Source organism: Pseudomyrmex gracilis, unplaced genomic scaffold (assembly GCF_002006095.1).
Source record: "Pseudomyrmex gracilis isolate BER0280 unplaced genomic scaffold, ASM200609v1 scaffold_38, whole genome shotgun sequence".
NCBI lineage: Eukaryota > Metazoa > Arthropoda > Insecta > Hymenoptera > Formicidae > Pseudomyrmex > Pseudomyrmex gracilis.
Genome location: NW_018020622.1, coordinates 336,869 through 347,750, shown reverse-complemented (window position 1 = coordinate 347,750; position 10,882 = coordinate 336,869).

Sequence of the window (10,882 nt, the reverse complement as noted above, 5' to 3'; positions counted from 1 at the left end):
CGGTTTTAGAGTTGCGTTTAATTCAATTTGCGAGTGACTTACAAGCGACTGGTCTTAGTCATCGCGCAGCGCGCGCTTTATAGTTACAGTTTTTTGTTTGCAAAAAATTAACTCGGAATAAGTGTTACGAATTATAAAAATCTTCTTGTAGTTGTTCAAATGATTCGCGCAAGACGTTACTACCGAATCTACGCGGAGGATAGAACACAGACCATAATCAATAATGTGTAAACAGTTTCTCTCTCGCATCTATTATCGCAATCTTATATTACTTTAAGCTAACTTATAAATTGTTAATTTTGTTTTAGTTTAATCTAAGTAAAATTTTATTTTAATTTGAGTAGTGTACACAGGAACAAAAGAACTGGACCACCCAAATACACGTGTGTATTATACGGCCCACGTGATTTGTTTATAAATTCAGATTGTCAGAGCGCACAACCGAAAGAAACTCTCCCTTAAAAAAAAAAAAAAAGAAAGAGGAAGAGGAGAGAATCATCCTCGGAACTTTTGCCTTGCATCTTAGCCGCTACGGAAAGGCGAGTGATTGGTGCCACAATGAGACGTGTCGACTAAGGATGCCGCTCATCAAGTGAATCAGCAGCAAATAGTAGCAGGCTAATAAGTGCTATTATTCCGTCGTCGTGACGTTATGCACGTGATACCTAGGTACATAAATACGGAAGAGGAGAGGAAGAAACGAGAGAAGGAGGTACTGTTACGTCGACGCGGACGAAAGAGAGAGAAAGTTACTGTTAGGCGGCTGAACTCCCTCGTCCAGCCGCCGATGACCAAGCATATTCGCGCCCAAGTCTAGACTCGGCCAGACCGCCGGTTATGCACCAGTCCAAGTTGCCCTGAGCCACGGTTGAATAGCCATCGGCGCACATTGCGCGCATTGACAAGTCCAGTTTCACTGCACGGTATTCGAACTTTTCTTCGTCAAAGTTCTCTCAATAGTAGTACACGCCTAGTAACTAGTGTGCGCGAAAATACTATTACGCCCGTAACGATATCCATTTTCCAACCTTGGCGTGTCCGATACGAAAGCGGAACAATTTATGTAAACACAGTATTTTGATTTAATGAAAGCGTACTTTTACTCATTCTTCGTTTGGAAGTGTCAACTGTTATTTTAAATAAACTATATATACGCGTAAAATAGTAAAATATCGATTAAAAAAAAAAAAAAAAAATACTTCTTGGATGTGGAGAGTGAAGGAAAATTTAGAATGATATCTCGGCAGAAAAATTTCCAGAGATATCACTTCTTTGCATTCGTGCTGCAAAGCGAGAGTAGACCTACATGTATGATGCGCGCGTTATATGCGGCTTTACGTGATTCTACAGTGGCCAGATCACTCGGTATTATCTCGACTATTCGCGCAGAGCCACGTAATAGCCGGAATACGAGTAGGAAGAAGAAGAAGAAGAGACTTGGAGTCGTTGGTGACCATTTCTCGAAAGTAGCCAACGGAAGAGACGTGAAACGAAGAAATAAGAAAGACAAGGACGGAAATCTAGATGGAAGAGAAAGAAATAAAGAAAAGAGGAAAGAAATGAAAGCCTGTCAGAGCTACGTAGAGCAAAGTGGGAGAGAGAAGAAGCGCGGAGGATGCGATTGCAGGAAAAGAGCGAGAAAACGGGAGAGAAAGACGAAGACGGAGATCTAGGAGGGTATTAGCCGGTCTGAAGGGTGGATGCGAAGAAAGAGAGTTCCCTCTTTCTTATATATTTTTTCTTGTATTCTCCAGCGTTCCTTGGGAAAAGTTTGTTGTTTGAAGCAGCGCTCTGCCTCTCTCTGATCATTAATCATGCCGAGTTTTGGTTTGACTAGCAGCAGCGTCGGCATGGCTCTCTCTCTCTCTCTCTCTCTCTCTCTCTCTTACTCTCTTCCTTTTCTTACCCCCCTTCCCTCACCTTTCTCTCTCTATTCCTCTTTTACCTCTGTGCACTCTCTCCCCTTATTCCCCTGTTCCTGTTACGTCGCCTTCCTTGAGCCAACCTCGTAGTTGGGGGAAAGAAAGAGGGTTGCTGGCTGGGCGGGTTGGTGGGGGGGTTGGTTCGCCTCTACTCCTCATCCCAATCCCCCTAATCTGCTTCCATCCTGCTCGCAGTACACCCCTTCGTGAAAGCAGGGGCCCACTACACGGGAATATCATAGAGGGGTGCTACCGTAGGAAAGGAGAAACCTTCGTATTTCGTACTTTTCTTAGCCCTCTAAAAGCACCATATACGCGCCAACTGGGGTCATTTCTTCTTTCTCTGCGCTTTCTTCAAGCTTTCTCTGTAATAATAGTTTGTAAAGCCTTTAATCCTGTGCGGATACTACCCGAGTACGCAACGTTTATCGCGATATCTATTGTTGTCGATACACACATCGACATCAAACAAAAGTAAATGCACGAAATGACGTAGCAGCTGTGTGAGAGCGCGTACATGAAGAAACACATTTTGCAAGAATATTATTTGATTAATCGCCGTCTCGGGAACAAGTGGAGTTTAATTAAAAATAAAATGCACTTTAGCTCGGAATCATATTTAGTTATCTGACACCGCGTTTGGGTAGAGATATCGAGATCAGAGGAAGAACGAGGTGGAGCCATACCTGTGGATCGGTACCTCGAAAGTTACGGGGTCCCGCTGCAGTTGATTAACGATGTGAGCGTCCAGGTCGAGGTGGGTGGCGCATGCCTTTGTGACAGCACAGCCGCTCCTCTACTCCTCGACATCGCCACCGTTGCTATCACGGATTATTATAACTCGTACGTTTCATCTGCCTTCTTCATCGGCTGTTCAGTAGACATCGAAATGGTCACCGGTTATCATCACGTTCGTTTATCTAAGCGGTGGTTCGAGTAACTCAACATCCAAGAATAGAAATGGCAAAATTATACTCGCGAAATCGATTTCACATTATTTTTGTGTATCAAGTAATTGTCAACGTTAAAAGTAACAATTTGATGAAGTCACAGGTAAGAGGAGTTTAAGACAAATCAAGTATTCGAATATGAATATATTTGTGCATCGCATAGAATAATATACATAAAATATGTTATACCGGGGGGTTCTCTCTCCAAGGTTTCTTCGAATTTGACACTATACGGATATTCGTATAACAAATAATTATGACGCTTCCAATTTCGGGGTTATTCAAAATATCTGAACATTAGTAAGAGGATGTCGTGTTTGCTGAGATAAGAAAGATGTCAAAATGATGAATAATAAACCCAGGAAATGTGTGATCAGATTTACTTTTCAAAACATAACCGAATTTCGATAGATTGGTTATATCATGTTAACAAAATATCTTTAATGTGCGCTGTAACATGTGTTAAAAATGTGGTCAAACGGAAAAACAACAAACAAGAAAAGTGAGGTGAGATTCAGTTTTTAAACACGTGAATAAATTCCGATTTCACTGACACAATGTCCAACGCCATAAGATTGCTTGCAAGTTTATCGACAATATATATTATTAAATATATTATTAAATTATCAATATATATTGAATATATATTAAATTATCGGTCGAATTAGTATCTTTCAAAATTGAGTAAATATTTTTTATCAAGAAGATAATATATCGATAAAGGTAATAATCGTTGAAAAATCTTTTTGTCGACATAAGTTTAACGTATGTACGTGTTGTAACATAAAGAAGATATTGTATGTCGTTACTTTCCGATATGCTGTAAAAAATAATACTAAAAAACAAATACCTACATTGCATTTAACTCTCGAATTTAATATTACACATATGCGGTATTTAATATTACACATGAAGTATTCTGTATCGCTAACCAGAACGGAATCCATTTTGTGAAATGAGTTCAGTCCGGCAAGATGAGAGAAAAGAACGAAGGCGGGTGAAAGGAAAGGGTCGATCTGACGAGGGTACCTACCCTATATTGGCAGGCGTGGCTGCGGGTTGCAGGGTGCAAGAGGATTTTGAGGGATCGCTGATTGGTTCTCTCCGGCGGAATCGACTGGGAGAAAGAACGTGAAATCTCGTGAACGCGGGATCTACAGGGCTTCGAAATGTCGAAAAAAGACCTATTTCTGCCCTTGCGTAAAGAGAATACAACGAAAATTCCACTAACAGTCTTAATCAAATGCTATGCGAGTACTCTTGCGCGTTGAAAAAAAATTTTTCTTTTTAATCTTTGTATTCTTAAAGTATCAAAGAAATCAATAATAACGCATAATAACAGCAAAGTTGAATAAGGTATTTATCAGCTACGCACATGTAATTTCGCGAAAATTATTCGATTCTCCAATTAGTTTCAACAGGACTAATAATCTTAGTCGTAAAAGCTAATAGCATTCTATAATATATGAAAACTTATGTAAGTAATCTTACTAAAGAAAAGATTAAAATCGTATGTACAATCAAGAGAAAGTAAGTTACAAATATATAAAAGAATCTTGCATAACTTTTAATATTAAATCGCTAATAAGGAAATGCGAAAGATCCGGGTTTGAGTTCTCTGGCCAAGAAGAGATGTCTATATTTTGAATTTTTTAAATTTCATTGGATTTAATGAATAATTCATATTTGGTGGTATAAAGGTAACAGTTTAATAATTTTATAAATTGTAGAATTATTCAATTCGAATTTTCTGTATTAATTTATACACATAGAAAATGTATATTTTAAACAAATCTATTTTGCACGCAGCCATACGTCATCCGGCGTAAGGCTCTTAAAATCCTATTTCTTGATTTACGAATAGAAAGTTTGATTAGAGTTCAAGCAAAATTTATAAACTTTAAAAAAAAATTGAATTAATGTATATTTTACGTGGTATTTCGGTTATTAGAACTCGAGGGAAGAAAAAGAACGACCGAAAATGTTCGCTCTTGATAACGTCATTCGGTGTCGAGTCTGCGAATGAACTTTGGGTATGAGGGACACCAAAGTTTTCTGGGTAACGGTGAGTGGAGGGTGACTCGCGTGATTGCAAGCCTCTCGATGGGTGATTGATTTACTTTGAATGATTAAAGAACGTCGAAGAAGACCAAAAGAGTGGAGGCGAGCATAGTATTCGATAGACTCATCAAACTTTCTCGGGAAAATATTAAAGTTCTTTTCCGAGTAGCAAGGCAAAGTGAACGGAACGGTCGTATAAACGTTCGCTTCGTAGAAAATCGAACTTTTGTATAAAACAGCTTTGTTTGTTCTTTTATTTTAAGATCTCATTGTCGTTTCGTTGATGTTTGCACAACGAAATGTATTTATCAGCAATAGAGAAGCTTTGAAAACGCGCAAATGTGCAACTAACAAGTGTAAAAAAAAAAAAAAACACGCGATATCAAACAATAACGCGTAAAAAACTCGTTATATAAAATATATTGAAAAAAAAATAATACATAATATATCGTAACAGATATTTGCTAAATATCAAAGTTCAATAGAAGAATATGTACGCATGCTAGGATACCGTGTCGATTGACACGTTGCGTCAGAAGAGGTATTACATAGAGACGCACAATCGACGTTGTTGAGAATTTTCTTATACACTTGGGAAGCGAAGTTGAAGTAAGATAAAGGTCGATAGGAGTATTAAAGGGGGAATGAAAGATAGCGGTACTGCTTACGGAGGGTTATTGTGCGTCCATCGGTTACGGCTCATCAGCTGCTGTAATTCCTATCTTCGCCTTTCGTATGAAAGATCGAAGGTCCCCAGGCGCCATATTTATTCTATTTCGTCTTCGTCGCGTTTCTTGTCCTTTTTACACCGTTTAAGCTACACCGCACGGAGAAAGAGGGAGAGGGAAGGGTTTTCGCCTTCTGATTTTCTGTAAATCTCTAAATTACCAGCTGTACACAAATTGGTTATTTCATCAGCTTTGGTGACACGCAAATGAGACAGATGGTCCCTTGTGCCTTGTAAATAAGCGATCTCCGAATACCTGTCGAATGACTTTTACAAAAGAAACACGTCCACTTGGACGGCGAAGCACGCCCAAGCTTCCGTGTGTGTGATTTCGGTTTACTTATTGTCAGAACGAAGATATTAAATGAAGATTGAGCCTTGTTTTATCCGCGCGAATATTACGTAAGTCTGCAAACATGGCGCATGCTTGTGCGCAGGAAATTGATGTCATGATTATCAATACTTATTTTTAAACGAATCTAACGCACAAGCACGTGACGAGCGACCTATGCGACTTACCTGTATGCGAGAGAAGATCACGGTTTAATTCGAAATCATTAGTGTGATGCGAATCGATTGTGATTTCCTGTCGAGCCCAAACGCATACGCCAGAATTTTGAAAAATGAAACGCTGCTCTCGTCTCAAAAGTGGTTCTAAAACGCTTGAAAAAATGCCGACAATACGAATCCATTAATCTTAGCTTCGCTCTATCGCTTGCTTTCTTTCTTCGTCCCCATCTCTCCAAACCTTCGTACCTCCGAAGACATTCGTTTGCACTTTCCTTCTGCAACTTTTGCAGAAAATGCTTTTTTATTTTCCTCCCTCTCCCCTCAGAAAATCGATAATCCTAGAATGCACGTACTTACTGTCTATATATAAAATAAACAAATAATAATATTAATTTGGATTCAGAAGCTATATACACGCTAACTTAATCTTGTACTGTATTTTACAAAAACAATTTTTTTTTTCTTAATAATTATATGTGTTTGAGACTAGCTGCGAATCTCGACTTGGCATGTGTTTTTTTTAGTAGTTTTGCTTTTTTTGTATTTAGTGACATACTTTTTCGAGAACATATCCGTCAAAAATTTTCACATTTTTCTCAATCCGTCAAAACAGGTTATTTAAAATGCTGTAGTGTTCAAATGCTTATAAAAAAGAACAGATATTAATGATTGTACATTTCCCACACTATTGTGCGTTGACGAACGGGTACTGCCTAGGTTTTCTCGAACAATGTCGGGACATTCTTGGTCGGAACTAGTGTCTGCAAAATCGTTTTAAAAGAAGAACGAAGGATGTCAAACGATAATGTCAGAATCATGGGTGGTAAACGACCTATTACCTTGTTGCTACCCTCGTCGCTAACACAAATACTAAATGTATTATTTTTTTCTGAAAAGTGTTAATCAGTTTTTTTTTCAAATATGGCAAAAAACAAAAATACGCGTGCGACCCTAAGAAGAACAATAAAAACGTTTTTATTTATTATCACCGTGATTTAAAAGTACTGCTACTGCTTCGACAAATAAAAAACAATTAACAATGCCGGGAAGATACGCATCGAATGTTTACAAAGAAATATTGTTTTACGTTAAAAAAATTGTTTCCAAGAAAAGTTACTTTAGAATTTTTTTTTTTTTTGTGACATATTGAACTCTTTGAAAATATAATTATGTCTTGTAAGAGATAAAAATTATCAAACACACACGTATTCATTTAATATATGCTTAGAAAAAGAGTCACGGTATAAACTATGTATTGTCGCATAAATTATCGCCATTAGCATAATGATGACGAATCTGCATCTTACTTCTCGGAAATTGTTACTCGTTATTGCATTAAACAATTTTTTTGTGCTTTTATTCGCGCAGCATGCGCGTCCGTGTAATACCGCGCATTCCACATCCGTCGTTGGCTGACCCCGGATTTGTTTGAGGAAGAGTGTCAAGATTGTCGAGAGGGATTGGCGCTAACGACGCTTCGAGTTGCAAAGAGGTGCAAAAGTAACGAGCCACTTTTGCTCCTCTTCACGCGCGCCGTCGACATAAACGCAGGCCGCAGGCACTTTTTCATCCTCCGCTATCTTTTCAAGGAAGCTGGAAAAGTGCGCTGTATATACGCAAATTGCTTTCAAGCAGCAGTGTCAGGTGGTAATTGTCCGAGGTTACGGATCGAAGGTCGCGTTAACATCTTTGCCGCGATGGCCAGCCGATAATTATCGCGCTTCTAGTGACTCTTCATCTTCTCTCAATCCCGTAAGTGGGGCTACTGTTAGCCAAGAAACGACTTACAGCTGACACTTTCACTCACACACTGCTGCAGACGTCGAACTTGGAGCATTTGTGCAGTTGCTTGATGAAAGATGTCATGTTCATTGCCATCAGACACGCGTCATCGACGCGCCCGCCAAATTATTGTCACGTTATGCCGTATGTTTCAGTCTTTTTAAAAACATTTCCCCTTTCAACACATTGTATTCCTCTCCGTGTGTGTGTGTGTGTGTGTGTGTGCGCGCGCGCGCACGCGTTGCATTGATACTTTAACTACTATATGTTCACATACACATACACACAGGATATATAAACGTTATAAGGTTTATATTTAGAATACACAGACTCTGTATTATTATTATTCTATAAAAACTATTATCCTGTAAACATCATAAAATTGCAAAAATAGCACACACTTGCGTTGTTTAGCCGAGTGTGAAAAAAAGAAGCAGTCTCGAAGAACGTTTGAGATATCTAAGGCATCAGATGTATACTGGATGTCCCCAAGGGGACGAGAAGCCCTTTTCACGTCGGCAAGCTCGAGATCGTGACTCAGCAGCGAAATCGAATCCCCGAAGACTCATGTTTCTCACCTTGGACAGATCCGCTGCCAACACCTTGAGGTGGAAAGGAGCGCGAAAAACCGTCACATTTTCTAAATTTAAAAATCTGAAATATATGTGTATGTATGTGTGTGTGTGTGTGTATAAAATACGCTGCGTATACGATTATTCCCGTAAGATTTATCGGTCGCGATTCACATTGTGAAGGATTTTATTGGTTTGTAAATATTTTGAATGTGTTTCGAATTTGGAACGAATCGCAACGATCGATGACTCCCTGAGGTTATAACGCGCGGGTTATTGTAATCTTCATTCGGGAAATACCATTGTATAATATTCACAATTTAAAGTCACGACTACGTTTAACATCTGTACACGCGTCTATATATGTAAATTATATTTCCTATATAATAATTTTAAAAATTAAATATTATTCTTCAGTATTCTTTCTCGTGAAAACTTACAATAGTAGGGAAGTGGTCAATTCGAGGCAATAACCAGATCTTCGTGTCAATAAACTTCTTTATTTTAAAAAACTTGACAAACGTTTTCGACCCTAATTTGGGTCTTCTTCAGTGTACTACATATAATAATTACACATATAATAATTATAGATCATAAATTAAATATTATTGTTTTAATATCTCGGAATGTCTTTGTTCTTCTCTATATTTGATATACAGACGACTTGATATTCGTCTTGAAGTATCTACGCAGTTTTCTGTCTTTACCGTTAAGACAATTAATCAGTCGAAATCTGGCTACAAATAATCCCGGAAACGCAAATTCGCGCAACTTCAATATCAGAGACGATGCTCCTCTTTCATAAGCGATCAACAAGTTGAATATAACTGAAACGCCGTTAATAAAGCGATGAAAATGATAAATCGCAACGGTTCCACCCCCGTCCGAGCACCGTATTGCGTTATTAAAACTTTACTAATGGGCAATAATAAGCACCAGCCTTGGCCAAGATTGATATTAAATCGTAAACTGTTTCGTTCTCATTAATCATTATCATGATGCAAGTTCGTTGTACTCTTTAAATCTTGAATCCACGAAGAATTCCTGCCAAGCGCGGGTTTTTAAAGATAAAGAGATAGCGCACATTATAATTTAAGATCAATTATCAAATGAGCTCAAAAGATTCGTTTTTGTCATATTCGTTTCACTTTTTTAGAAATATTTTCTAGAATGCGTGCTGAAAACGTTCTCATTAAGCACAAAGTTCAATTATCAATTCAATGTTCGCGCGCGTTATGTCACCATTATAACAATCTTTTATATAAGTTTACCTCACAGTCGTATAAATATGTAAATCCACTCTGTCGAAGATCATCGACGACTTCCTCTCTGCGAGACCACAAACAAAATTCATAAAGCGACGCGACAGATCCATGTGTGCGATCTCACGATAATCGTTACTCGTAAGTTCACACGTTCGTCCAGTAGCCGAAAGGACTTGTCTTTGAGCACGGCAGAGCCTCTTCGGCTGTGGGTGTAAAGGGGGTGTCATGCCGGCAGACCGGGAAAAGTGATTGATCGTGTTTCGCCGGAAGACAAGAGCACACCGAAGACTCAGAAGGGCTAGAAACTGGAGGAAAGGAGCGAGACGACGAAAGCGGAGAGATGCCGTAAGATGGCGGTGGATGAGGAAAGAGACAAGGACAGAAGTTCCCGAGCGCGTCGTCGGTGATAAAGACGAGGAGGTTGTGTCGCAAAACGAGGAGACAACCCCCTCTAGTCTCTTCTACGTCATTCAACGGGCCTCTCCAACCCCTCTGGACTCTCCCAGATTCCACTCAAAGCCTCGCTCTTCTGCTTGGAGCGACATGAAGTGGCCATAAGAAAAATAGAAATAAACCTCGATATATCCGTAAAACGAAAAACTAACTCGAAGAAGAGAGAAAGAGAGAGAGAGAGAAAAATATCTAATAAAAACGAGCGGCAAGTTTTAGCGCTCTTCTTAAACCACTCAATTCTGAATCGTTTCTATTTTCTTTGCATTGTTCTCAATAGGTGACATCTAATCAAGTATTTCATCTCAATATGCAAAATTTTTCTTCATTTATACGTGTGTGCGTGTATTATACAGATTTTGACGAATTGTTTCACGCCTTTCTTTCTATTGTCTCGCAATGCCATTTTACAATAAAATTCATTACTGTTATATTCCCCGCGTGTGACTATGTGTGTGTGCGTTACGCGCGGATCAGTTGTACGGCAGAGTCAACATGACTTAAATTTACCGTGCTGCATTGTCGTACCAAAGCAAAACACAGTGAGTATGCTCTTTGCGTAATGACTCGGCATTTTATATTCTCTATGCCACGCAGCTGATCGCGAGTAGACGTACTTGACCGAGTACGCCGAGACAGTGCA